Source organism: Bufo gargarizans, chromosome 2 (assembly GCF_014858855.1).
Source record: "Bufo gargarizans isolate SCDJY-AF-19 chromosome 2, ASM1485885v1, whole genome shotgun sequence".
NCBI classification, from domain to species: domain Eukaryota; kingdom Metazoa; phylum Chordata; class Amphibia; order Anura; family Bufonidae; genus Bufo; species Bufo gargarizans.
In genome coordinates, this window is record NC_058081.1 from 36,120,562 (window position 1) to 36,135,532 (window position 14,971).

Sequence of the window (14,971 nt, forward strand, 5' to 3'; positions counted from 1 at the left end):
ATAAAGGATACTGCCAGCAGAGCACCCCCAAATAAATAATAATAATAATAGTATTTATTTCTATAGCTCCACCATATTCTGCAGCGCTTTACAAATTCATAGGGTTTATGTACAAAACAAAAGTAACTGGCTAATATGCAACTGACACACTAGGAGTCAGGGCCCTGCTCGCAAGAGCTTACAATCTATGAGGAATTGGGGGTGACACATGAGGTAGTTGATTGTGACAAGTAGGATTTGAGCCATTATTGAAATGACAGGAGTGGTGCCGGCCGATCTGCTTCGGGTTTGGGACTACTAGAGGATCAAGTTCAAGCCGGAGGAGTTGGTGGGGAAAAGGTTTAGTCGGGGAATAGTCATTTTAGGAAGCTTGATAAGCCTGCCCGAAAAGATGTGTTTTTAAGGCACGTTTGACGGTGGAGAAGTTGTGGATTGACCTAGTATTCCGGGGCAGAGTATTCCAGAGAGTAGGTGCAGCTCGAGAGAAGTCTTGAAGACGGGAGTGAGAGGTACGAATTATGGAGGTTATTAATCTTAGGTCGCTAACAGAACGGAGAGCTTGAGTAGGGTGGTAGATGGAGATGAGGGAGGAGATATAAATAATACTATCAGCCGAACACCCCAAATAAATGATACTAACAGCCGAGCACCCCAATGAATGATATTAACAGCCGAGCACCCATAATAAATGATACTAACAGCTGAGCACCCCAATAAAAGATACTGCCAGCCGAGCACCCCCAAATAAATGATACTAACAGCCGAGCACCCCCAATAAAGGATGCCGAGCACCCTCAATAAATGATACTTACAGCCAAGCACCCCCAATAAATGATACTAACAGCTGAGCACCTCAATAAAAGATACTGCCAGTAGAGAACCCCCAAATAAATTATACTTACAGCCGAGCACCCCCAGTAAATGATACTAACAGCCAAGCACCCCAATGAAGGATACTGCTGTCTGAGCACCCCCAAATAAATGATACTTACAGCTGAGCATCCCCAATAAATGATATTGACAGCCGAGCACCCCAATAAATGACACTCCCAACCAAGCTCCCCTAATAAATAATATTAACAGCTGAACACCCCAATAAAGGATACTGCCAGCCGAGCACCCCCAAATAAATAATACTAACAGCTGAGCACCCCAATAAAGGATACTGCCAGCCGAGTACCCCCAAATAAATTATACTTACAGCCGAGCATCCCCAATAAAGGATACTGCCAGCTGAGCACCCCAACAAACAAGACTGCTAGCAGAGTACCCCCTAATAAATGATACTGCAAGCAGAGTGAGTGTCTGGCTCAGCTGTAGAATTCAGTAAAATTCTAGCTGCCTGCAGTTGCCACTAGGGGGAGCCTATGGAGATATCCACAAGATAGGTGATAAATGTATGACTGCGAGGAGTCCACCCACTGGGGCACCCACTGACCATGATTATGGAGGTCCACAGATCGCCTGTCTGATTGGAGCAGTACTGCATATGCGTGACCGCCGCTCTGTTCACCTCTGTGAGACTGATAGATAGTCGAGGGCTGTAGTCGGCAGTCCTGTAGGGTGTGGATGGCGGTATATGAAGTATGTGGCTGGATCTGAAGTATTGTGCATCCTGCACCCTTCCCATTTATGGTGTAAGCTGATGGTTGTCAGTGTTCAGGGAGAAAGGCAGCGACCTCCTCTGCCCTGCGGTGTCTGCTGTCCTGTATACCGCCTCTGATTACAGTCATACCGGCACCATGTAATACCGAGCTACAAAGGCCAAACAAAACCGCCACACCATGACAAAATATGTATTACTACCATACTGTTACCAAATAATACCTCTACTCCATGACCATATATTATCATCAGATAGAAACTAAATAATTACCAAATAATGCCGCCACACTATGGCCACATATTACCACTAGATACTATCTGAATAATATTACCATACTGTTACCAAATAACACCTCTACACCATGACCACTTATTATCACCAGATAATGTCTGAATAATACTACCATGCTATTACCAAAAAATATCTCCACACCATTTTCAGCTATTACCATCAAATAGTAAAAAAAAAATACATTTTCATGCTACCAACCATTACCACCACACCATTACCCCCACTATGAATAACACCACCGTACTGTTACCATTACATTGTGTCCATACACAGTAATAGTGCCTCCTTAGTGCTCCTACACATTAACAGTGCATCTTTAATCCCCTCCTCACACAACAAGTGGCCATCCACACAGTTGGTGTCCCTTCGTGTCCACACACAGATACAATTCCTCCCAAATAGATAATGTGTCCCCTTAGTGGCCACCTTGTTGCTCCCTCATACGTAATATACCCCAATAATGCCCCCCAAACAAATAAGGTGCCCCTACACAATTTCAGTGTTTTGAAAATCAATAGTGGTAATAGGCAGCTAGCTCCCCCTAGTGGTGGCTGCTAGCATCTTTTTCTGGAGACTTGCCTATTCTCACTTGATCTACTGAATTTCAGGGAACTCCCGGACAATCCAGGAGAGATTGTAATATATTGTTAAATCATTATGCTTCCTCTTGGACTTCTCAGGGTGCTTTCCTCCCGTTTCCCTTCACTCACCCTCTCTTCTCTAGTAGCTCTAGTCTCTCTGTCCGTCCTCACACACAAAAGTTTATGGAAAGAGGAGGAACAAGTACTACACTATCTCTAGTTCTTGATTTGATTGACCGAAGGCAAACCGATCTTTTGGAGACGGGCACCAATACACAGAGGCTGTGTTGTCCTCCACGCCCTTTAGTAACATATCATTTGGCATATTATGGAGGATCAGTTTTGGCCTGATTGTTCCTCTCCATAAACACATCACTTACCATCTTCGCTCAGTGGAGGGACACCCTCTGTAATGGTTACTGTGTCAGAAATGCAATCACTAATCATTGTCTGAACTGTAGATAAAAGAAAAAAAAAAAAACATAAAATTGTTAACCGTCCAACAACAGGATGACACCAATAGGACATTCTTAGCATGTTTCGGGGACTCAATTACATGTACTAATAACAATATTGAAAAAGCTCCCTAGAGGGGAGTTCCATCAAAATAATTTTCTGATAATACTTGTAGATAGAAAATATATCAGATGCTCATGAGTTCTGGCTCCGAGAAATCCCCCAGAAAGTCATTGCAACTAGGTACACAAGCCCATTTTCTGCTGCTTAGCAATTTTAGTTTTTGGGAATCTCTAGCTGTGTGGGTACTCATCCTGTTCAGTTTTCTCTGGTGGCTCAGACCTGCCAACCTTCTGCAGCCTCCTTCTGCTGCTATGTCTTCTGTTGCAGGCCGTGGCCGGCCCTTGCCAGCTAGGGTTCCGCAATCTTCCCATAGAGTGCGTGTGCAGTCCTCAGCTCTTAACAGGGCCAGTGCTTGAGCACTCTAATCATCACCAACTAATGATTGACAACCCCGGGGAAATTAAGGCACCTTCGCCCATGCGACGGCATCTGAGCATTAGCATAATCTATCTTTTCTAGTTCCTGAAAAGGTGTGCTGTTCTGTTTTTCTATCTGTGTACTGACTTCTGCCTGATCCCTGATTCTGATTCTCCACTGCCTGACCTGACTTGTGCCTGATTACCTTATTGACCATTTGCTGCCTGCCTTGATCTCACCCTGTTACTATGAGCATGCCTGTCCCTTCAGAGCCATATATTGGTGTCTCTGACCCGTGTGGGTCAGCAGCCAACCAAACGGAGACTGCTCCAGGAGGTAGCAGCCTGGTGCACTCCCTGTTGCAAAGTCCAGATCCCTGTATAGGGGTTAAAGGATGAAAACCAGGAAACTGCCAGGATAACATCCTTAGATTTAACCCCAAGTCAAGTCTGCTGGTTGGCAGAATGGCGCACACCCACAACCCAGGAAGTCCGATGTACTAATTGACCCACACAATCAGATAGGGTGCTGGTCCACTTCCTAACCCCTATATTTATACCTATGGAGGGTGGAGGCCATTAGAGAAGATAATGAGGCTAACCACAAGTTAGTTCCTTTCTCTCATACATACAGTGAGGAATAGAAGTATTTGAACACCCTGCGATTTTGCAAGTTCTCCCACTTAGAAATCATGGAGGGGTCTGAAATTCACATTGTAGGTGCATTCCCACTCTGAGATACAGAATTTAAAAAAAATCAGGAAATCACAAGGCTGGAAAGGGCTACGGGGCAATTGCCAAGCAGCTTGGTGAAAATAGAACGACTGTCAGTCTCCCTCGGACTGAGGCTCCATGCAAGATCTCACCTCGTGGGGTATCACTGATAATAAGAAAGGTGAGGAATCATCCCAAAATTACAAGGGAGGAGCTGGTCAATGACATAAAGAGAGAGCAGGGAGCACAGTTTCAAAGGTCACTGTCGGTAGAACACTACGCCGTCATGGTTTCAAATCATGCATTGCACAGAAGGTTCCCCTGCTCAAGTCATCGCATGACCAGGCCCGTCTGAAGTTTTCCAATGACCATCTGGATGATCCAGAGGAGACATGGGAGAAAGTCATGTGGTCAGATGAGACCAAAGTAGAACTTTTTGGTCTAAACTTCACTCATCGTGTTTGGAAGAAAAGAAGGATGAGTTGCATCCCAAGAACAGCATCCCTACTGTGAAGCATGGGGGGGTAAAATCATGCTTTGGGGTGCTTTCCTGCGAAGGGGACAGGACGACTGCACTGTATTAAGGAGAGGATGAATGAGGCCATTTATTGTGAGATTTTAAAAGAGCAACAACCTCCTTCCCTCAGTCAAAGCATTGAAGATGGGTCATGGCTGTGTCTTCCAACATCACAACGACCCGTAGCACACAGCCAGGATAACCAAGGAGTGGCTCCGTAAGAAGCATATCAAGGTTCTGGAGTGACCTAGCCAGTCTCCAGACCTAAATCCAATAGAACATTTTTGGAGGGAGCTGAAACTCCATGTTGCTCAGCGACAGCCCCGAAACCTGACAGATCTAGAGGATGTTCAGCAGTGCAAAACAAATAAATTCTTTAAAAATCATACAATGTGATTTCCTTATTTTTTTAATTTTTTTATTCTGTCTCAGAGTGGGAATGCACCTACAATGTGAATTTCAGACCCCTTCATGATTTCTAAGTGGGAGAACTTGCAAAATCGCAGGGTGTTCAAATACTTGTGTTCCTCACTGTATGCCCATGACATCTCAGACTTTTGGGCACCTGGTAGTTATTAATGCCATGCTCATTCACTCATATGCCGGGAAGAAATTTTTATGTAAATGTAGGCGGGTAAAGTGAGTAAATTGGTTGCTTTATGCTTTTACTTACTGGTCTTGCCACATACAATCGTTTTCAGCTCATTTGTTACATCTTGTAAAATGTTCTTATACTGTTCTGTTACACTGATGCTAGCGTTGTATTCTATGTTAACCACAACTTCATGGTCCACTATAACACTGCCTGGTCTGTCGATGAGAGAAATGGTAGGTTACTGCTATGATACCAGCAAAGACACAACTTAGGGCGACCATTAGAGATAAGCGACGTTATAGAAAATTCGATTCGGCAGCTTCGCCAAATTTCACAAAGAAATTTGCTTTGTGACTAATTACTTTGTCACAAAGCGCATTTCTTTCTATGTTGGATGCAATGACGGGGAATGGCGATGGCACGGGCCCCCGTCATTGAACCCCACAGATGCCGGTATGGTGATGTCATACGTCACCATGCGCAAGATTTTGCGCTGTATCTTCAATCAAGATGCCTGCTCCAGCCTCTTCGCGCACAAATGGATGAGGCGAGCATGTTTTGTTTGTTTTTTTAACGCCATTTCAGAGAAAAAATAATTGTTACCACAAAGCCTGAGAGAATTCGGTTTTGCGGCGAATCAAATTTTGCCTGAAATTCATGATTTAATGTTCTAGAACAGTGATGGCTAACCTTGGCACTCCAGCTGTGGTGAAACTACGACTCCCAGCATGCTCCATTTATTTCTACAGAGTTATGAGAGCAGCCAAGCAAGGGTGGGCATCTTGGGAGTTGTAGTTTTACCACAGCTGGAGTGCCAAGGTTAGCCATCACTGTTCTAGAAGGTCCATTCCAAACATAGAAAAATAATATCTACTTCTAAATTGCAATTTACCTGATAGACAGAATGTTCACATCTCTGTATCCTGAAACGTCTCTATAGACAACATTCATCTGTAGATGGTGGAAAGAAAGATGGCACATTGTAATAATCGTACAGGCTGGCCAGTGAACCCCAATATTTTATGTTCCAGTTAAAGACAACGTGTGCAAAAATGATAGATATAGATTCCTATTTCTCACACTCCACTCCCTGGTGTAGACTACCATCCCTTACACTCCACTCTCTGGTGTAGACTGCCATCCCTTACACTCCACTCTCTAGTGTAGACTGCCATCCCTTACTCTCCACTCTCTGTTGTAGACTACCATCCCTTACACTCCACTCTCTAGTGTAGACTGCCATCCCTTACACTCCACTCTCTAGTGTAGACTACCATCCCTTACACTCCACTCTCTAGTGTAGACTGCCATCCCTTACACTCCACTCTCTGTTGTAGACTACCATTATATACACTCCACTCCCTGGTGTAGACTACCATCCCTTACACTCCACTCTCTAGTGTAGACTGCCATCCCTTACACTCCACTCTCTGGTGTAGACTACCATCCCTTACACTCCACTCTCTAGTGTAGACTGCCATCCCTTACACTCCACTCCCTGGTGTAGACTACCATCCCTTACACTCCACTCTCTGGTGTAGACTACCATCCCTTACACTCCACTCTCTAGTGTAGACTGCCATCCCTTACACTCCACTCTCTAGTGTAGACTGCCATCCCTTACACTCCACTCCCTGGTGTAGACTACCATCCCTTACACTCCACTCTCTGGTGTAGACTACCATCCCTTACACTCCACTCTCTAGTGTAGACTACCATCCCTTACACTCCACTCTCTAGTGTAGACTGCCATCCCTTACACTCCACTCCCTGGTGTAGACTACCATCCCTTACACTCCACTCTCTGGTGTAGACTACCATCCCTTACACTCCACTCTCTAGTGTAAACTGCCATCCCTTACACTCCACTCTCTAGTGTAGACTGCCATCCCTTACACTCCACTCCCTGGTGTAGACTACCATCCCTTACACTCCACTCTCTGGTGTAGACTACCATCCCTTACACTCTACTCTCTAGTGTAGACTGCCATCCCTTACACTCCACTCTCTAGTGTAGACTGCCATCCCTTACACTCCACTCTCTAGTGTAGACTGCCATCCCTTACACTCCACTCTCTAGTGTAGACTTCCATCCCTTACACTCCACTCTCTGGTGTAGACTACCATTATTTACACTCCACTCCCTGGTGTAGACTACCATCCCTTACACTCCACTCTCTAGTGTAGACTGCCATCCCTTACACTCCACTCCCTGGTGTAGACTACCATCCCTTACACTCCACTCTCTGGTGTAGACTACCATCCCTTACACTCCACTCTCTAGTGTAGACTGCCATCCCTTACACTCCACTCTCTAGTGTAGACTGCCATCCCTTACACTCCACTCTCTAGTGTAGACTGCCATCCCTTACACTCCACTCTCTGTTGTAGACTACCATTATTTACACTCCACTCCCTGGTGTAGACTACCATCCCTTACACTCCACTCTAGTGTAGACTGCCATCCCTTACACTCCACTCTCTGGTGTAGACTACCATCCCTTACACTCCACTCTTCAGTGTAGACTGCCATCCCTTACACTCCACTCCCTGGTGTAGACTGCCATCCCTTACACTCCACTCCCTGGTGTAGACAGCCATCCCTTACACTCCACTCCCTGGTGTAGACTACCATCCCTTACACTCCACTCTCTGGTGTAGACTACCATCCCTTACACTCCACTCCTTGGTGTAGACTACCATCCTTCACACTCCACCATCTGGTATAGATTTCTATTCCCCACATTCCCCTCCCAGGTACAAAAGTCCGCTCCCTGGTTTAGACCAATCCCTTACACTCCACTGCCTGGTGTAGACTCCAATCCCTTATTGTCCACTCCCTAGTTTAGACTCCAACCCCTTATACTCTGCTCCCTAGTTTAGACTATTGTTGGTCGCGAATATTCAAATTGCGAATATTAATCGCGAATATCGGCACTTCGAGAATTCGCAAATATTTAGAATATAGTGATATATATTTGTAATTTCGAATATTCTAGATATTTTTGAGAGCTCCATTTATATAGGCAGGAATATAACGCGAGTTTGCGCGTTGCGTGTTTGGATTACAGTGTGTGTTTGTATAAGTGTGCGACTTTAGATTAAGTGACTTCAGATTCAGGGACTTCAGTGGGGGACTGCAGTAAATCAGTTTCTTATTACGGCACTATATTGTATTGTTTTATTTTTGCTTTCATTGTGTAATCCCCATTAGTATGTGTTCCGTAATTGACAGCGCAGTACAGTGCACATCTTGTCTGATACAGTTGTGTTCAAAATTATTCAACCCCCACTGAAATTGAGTGTTTTGGCCAGTTTGACATTGATTTTGATCATTTCAGTCATCTTGTTTACAATTAAATCACAGAGGCCCTTGTAAGTCAGACAAATATAACATAACATTTATAATGAAATAACCACCAATGTATTTTCTGTGCTCACATCATTATCAGTTTTATTCAGCCCCCAAGTGACATTCAATCTTAGTACTTAGTACAACATCCTTTTCCAGTTATAACAGCTTTTAAACGTGAAGCATAGCTTGACACAAGTGTCTTGCAGCGATCTACGGCTATCTTCGCCCATTCTTCATGGGCAAAAGCCTCCAGTTCAGTCACATTCTTAGGCTTGCGCGCTGCTACTGCTTTCTTTAAGTCCCACCAGAGGTTCTCAATCGGATTTAAGTCTGGTGACTGCGATGGCCACTTCAAAATGTTCCAGCCTTTAATCTGCAACCATGCTCTAGTGGACTTGGAGGTATGCTTGGGATCATTGTCCTGTTGAAAGGTCCAATGTCTCCCAAGCCTCAGGTTTGTGACGGACTGCATCACATTTTCATCCAATATCTCCTGGTACTGAAGAGAATTCATGGTACCTTGCACACGCTGAAGCTTCCCTGTACCTGTAGAAGCAAAACAGCTCCAAAGCATGATTGACCCCCCGCCATGCTTCACAGTAGGCAAGGTGTTCTTTTCTTCATAGGCCTTGTTCTTCCTCCTCCAAACATAGCGTTGATCCATGGGCCCAAACAGTTCTAATTTTGTTTCATCAGTCCACAGAACACTATCCCAAAACTTTTGTGGTTTGTCCACAGGACTTTTGGCATACTGCAGTCGACTCTTCTTATTCTTTGGAGACAGCAAGGGGGTGCGCCTGGGAGTTCTGGCATGGAGGCCTTCATTACGCAGTGTGCGCCTTATTGTCTGAGCTGAAACTTCAGTACCTACATCTGACAAATCTTTTTTCAGTTCCTCAGCAGTCACACGGGGACTTTTCTCCACTTTGCGCTTCAGGTAGCGCACAGCAGTCGAAGTCAGCATCTTCTTTCTGCCACGACCAGGTAGCGTTTCAACAGTGCCCTTTGCCTTGAATTTGCGAATGATGCTTCCTATGGTGTCTCTTGGTATGTTTAACATCTTTGCAATCTTCTTATAGCCATTGCCCTTCCTGTGAAGAGAAATCACCTCTTCTCTTGTCTTCCTGGACCATTCTCTTGACTTCACCATGTTTGTAAACACACCAGTAAATGTCTAGAAGGAGCTGAGTATCACAGTCCTTTTAAATCTGCCTAATTGGTGCTTATTATGCTTGATCCTTGACATCCACAGGTGTTTTCAATACCTGATCGAAAACACTTGAATGAACCTCTGTTCTTAAGAGTGGTAGTCGTTAAGGGGTTGAATAATTGTGTCAATGAAGAAATAAAAAAAAACCCATTTAATACTGTATTACAAAAACAATTGATGTCATTTTAGTTGCATTTGGTTCTTTAAAAAGTCCTTGTAAGATTTCATTCTGAACACAATTACAAATGTACACTAAATTCCCTAAAACCCTTTACAGCATTGGGGGTTGAATAATTTCGAACACAACTGTATATGCAGTCCTGGAACAGCCGTTCGAGGGTTTACATGATGTAGCAGGGTTAGCACTCCAGCTCTAAACTCAAATTTCTTAAATCATCCTGTTATCTTGAGACAAAAGCCATTGAAAAGCAATTAAAGGTGTTTGCCTAGATTAGATAACACAACTTAGAAATCTCAGAAAACAGGAGTGTTAACTCTACTCTAAAACGTATATCATTGTTCAAAATGTAAACAAATTACCCATTTGGAATCACAAATTGAGTATCTAAACGGGCGAGGCGAGGCGTTAACAATTTGGAAAAGAGTTTGCTGCTCACTGAGCAAGCACTCTATGGGGTAGTTGAGGGGGAGGGTGAAAGCGAGGAGGCTGAGGAAAGTGAGGTAGCTAGCTGGATAACAGATAGAAAGTGGGGTAGAGGGAAGAGTGCCAGGGAGGCTAGCCCTGATCTGACACACCCCAACAAGTTTGCACGGTTGGCAGATGAGGGGGATGTCGGTTCAGGGACAGCACTGCTGCAGCCAGACACTTCCTCTGCCAGTCAGGGGAATGTCAGCTCCAGTAAGCAGGGGACCAGGAGAGCAGGGCAGGCCAGACAGGTGCTGGTAGTTGGAGACTCCATTATTAGGGGAACAGAAAGGGCTATCTGTCACAAAGACCGGGATCGTCGAACAGTGTGTTGTCTTCCTGGCGCTTGAGTTCGACACATTGTGAATCGGGTTGACAGATTACTGGGAGGGGCTGGAGAAGATTCAGCAGTCATGGTCCATATCGGAACCAATGACAAAGTTAGAGGAAGGTGGAGAGTCCATAAAAATAATTTTAGGGATTTAGGTAAAAAGCTTAGAGCAAGGACCTGTACCACGGGCCACACAAGAAAGGCAGCAGGAGATTAGGGAGGTTAACAAGTGGATCAAGAACTGGTGTAGGAAGGAGGGGTTTGGGTTCCTGGAGAACTGGGCCGACTTCTCTATCGGCTACAGGCTCTATCGTAGGGATGGCTGCACCTCAATGGGGAAGGGGCAGCTGTGTTGGGGGAAAGATGGCTAGAAGGTTGGAGGAGTGTTTAAACTAGGGACTAGGGGGAGGGTAATTACGTTATAGGAGGGGAAGATTGTGCAGATAGAGACCGGGAGCAAGGTAGTGGGACTGGGGGAGAATTGGAATGAGGGAGTAAAACCGTTCAGAAGGAAAGGTGTAGGGTAAAACATATACATAAACCTCTTAATTGTATGTATACTAATGCCAGAAGCCTGACTAATAAAACTGGGGAACTGGAATTAGTGATGTGTGAGGAGGACTATGACATAGTGGGAAGAACTGAGACATGGCTGGATGATAGCTATGACTGGGCAGTTAATGTACAAGGTTACAGTCTGTTTAGAAAGGATCGTCAAAACCGGAGGGGGGGGGTCTGCCTTTATGTAAAGTCCTGTCTAAAGCCCACAGTCCGAGAAGATATAAATGAGGGACATGAACATGTGGAGTCACTGTGGGTAGAGATACATGGATGCAAACATTATAATAAATTACTAATAGGAGTTTACTATAAACCACCTAATATACCACAGAAAGTGGTCCACAGAAAATCTACTACTAAACGAGATAGACGAGGTGGCAAATCATAATGAGGTGGTTATTATGGGGGACTTCAACTACCCAGATATAGACTGGGAAACTGAAACTAGTATATCTCATAAAGGAAACAGGTTCTTGGCAATAACCAGAGACAATTACCTTTCCCAACTGGTTCAGGACCCGACTAGAGGGACGGCCATACTGGACTTAGTATTAACCAATAGGCCCGACAGAACAACAGACGTGCAGGTTGGGGGATACCTGGGAAATAGTGACCATAAAGTAATAACCTTCCAATTATCATTCAAAAGAGCGTTTCTACAGGGAGGAACAAAAATACCAAACTTCAGAAAAGCAAACTTTAGTGAGGCCACTTTAGTTAGGCCATAGGCCTAGCTAACTGGTACAAAGTCCTCAAAAATAAAAATACAGCCACAAAATGGGATATTTTTAAAAGCATCCTAAAATCTAATTGTGAGAGGTACATACCGTATGGGAATAAAGGGTTAAGGAACAAGAAGAAACCAATGTGGATAAACAGAACTGTAAAGAAAGCAATAAATGACAAAAAGAAAGCATTTAAATCACTAAAACAGGAGGGTAGCGAGGAAGCACTGGAAAACTATAAAAAAAAAAATTGAATATGTCAAAGACAAATAAAAGTCACCAAACTAGAGACCGAGAGATTAATTGCCAAAGAGAGCAAAACTAACCCTAAAATGTTCTTCAATTATATAAATGGTAAAATGTATAAATCTGAAGGGGTCGGCCTCTACAGAGCAATGAGGGGGGAGTTGCATCTCAACGGAAATAAGCAAATAACGCCATATCAGCATGGCTTCATGAGGGATCGGTCATGCCAAACTAATTTAATCAGTTTCTATGAGGAGGTAAGTTCTAGACTTGACAGCGGCGAATCAATGGATGTCCTATATCTGGATTTCTCCAAAGCATTTGACACTGTACCGCATACAAGGTTAGTATATAAAATGAGAATGCTCGGACTGGGAGAAAACGTCTGTATGTGGGTAAGTAACTGGCTCAATGATAGAAAACAGAGGGTGGTTATTAACTGTACACACTCAGATTGGGTCACTGTCACTAGTGGGGTACCTCAGGGGTCAGTATTGGGCCCTATTCTCTTCAATATATTTATTAATGATCTTGTAGAAGGCTTGCACAGTAAAATATCAATTTTCGCAGATGACACTAAACTGTGTAAAGTAATTAACACTGAAGAGGACAGTATACTGTATATATACTACAGAGGACAGTATACTGTATATATACTACAGAGGACAGTATACTGTATATATACTACTACAGAGGGATCTGGATAGATTGGAGGCTTGGGCAGATAAGTGGCAGATGAGGTTTAACACTGACAAATGTAAAGTTATGCACATGGGAAGGAATAATGCAAGTCACCCGTACATACTAAATGGTAAAACACTTAGTAACACTGACATGGAAAAGGATCTAGGAATTTTAATAAACAGCAAACTAAGCTGCAAAAAACCAGTGTCAGGCAGCTGCTGCCAAGGCCAATAAGATAATGGGTTGCATCAAAAGCGGCATAGTTGCCTGTGATGGGAACATAGTCCTACCACTTTACATATCACTAGTCAGACCACACATGGAGTACTGTGTACAGTTCTGGGCTCCTGTGAACAAGGCAGACATAGCAGAGCTGGAGAGGGTCCAGAGGAGGGCAACTAAAGTAATAACTAGAATGGGGCAACTACAGTACCCTGAAAGATTATCAAAATTAGGGTTATTCATTTTAGAAAAAAGACGACTGAAGGGAGATCTAATTACTATGTATAAATATATCAGGGGTCAGTACAGAGATCTATCCCATCAGCTATTTATCCCCAGGACTGTGACTGTGACGAGGGGACATCCTCTGCGTCTGGAGGAAAGAAGGTTTGTACACAAACATAGAAGAGGATTCTTTACGGTAAGAGCAGTGAGACTATGGAGCTCTCTGCCTGAGGAGGTGGTGATGGTGAATACAATAAAGGAATTCAAGAGGGGCCTGGATGTATTTCTGGAGCGTAATAATATTACATAATACAGATAGTCAGTGTAGGTTAGATCCTGATATAGCGTAGCTGTGCAGTGTATTAGGTAGTGTGATGGGTTCTGCTGTCCATACATACATGCAGACCTGCTAAAATGTCCATTGCACGTATTGCGCCAAAATATTTGCATCATTAGTGCCGATTAGCACAATCGCGAATATATTGGAGCACGCTATCTGCATATAAAGCTATTGTAATGTTCTGCCGTGCCAACCATTTTCTCCAGTCTCAGGAAACTTCTAGCAGCTTGGAAAATGTAGCTGTAGTGACCCACGCCTGTATCTCACGCGCATTACGCAAATATTATATTGCCGATTTTTTGCAATCGAGAAAATAATCTCCAATTCACGAATATATGACGAATATTCGCCCAAATATTCGTGAAATATCACAAATTTGAATATAGCCCCTGCCGCTCATCACTTGTTTAGACTCCAATCCCTTACACTCCGCTCCATGGTTTAGACTCCAATCCCTTATACTCCACTCCCTGGTTTAGACTCCAATCCCTTACACCCGCTCCCTGGTTTAGATTCCAATCCTTTACACTTCGCTCCATGGTTTAGACTCCAATCCCTTACACTCCGCTCCATGGTTTAGACTCCAATCCCTTACACTCCCCCTCCTGGTTTAGACTCCAATCCCTTACACTCCCCCTCCTGGTTTAGACTCCAATCCTTACACTCCGCTCCATGGTTTAGACTCCAATCCCTTACACTCCCCCTCCTGGTTTAGACTCCAATCCCTTACACTTCGCTCCATGGTTTAGACTCCAATCCCTTACACTCCCCTTCCTGGTTTAGACTCCAATCCCTTACACTCCGCTTCATGGTTTAGACTCCAATCCCTTACACTCCCCTTCCTGGTTTAGACTCCAATCCCTTACACTCCGCTTCATGGTTTAGACTCCAATCCCTTACACTCCACTCCCTGGTTTTGACTCCAATCCCTTACACCCGGTCCCTGGTTTAGATTCCAATCCCTTACACTCCCCTTCCCGGTTTAGACTCCAATCCCTTACACTCCCCTTCCTGGTTTAGACTCCAATCCCTTACACTCCACTCCCTGGTTTAGACTCCAATCCCTTACACTCCACTCCCTGGTTTAGACTTAAATCCCTTACACTCCGCTCCCTGGTTTAGACTCCAATCCCTCACACTCCACTCCCTGGTTTAGACTCCAATCCCTTACACTCCGCTCCCTGGTT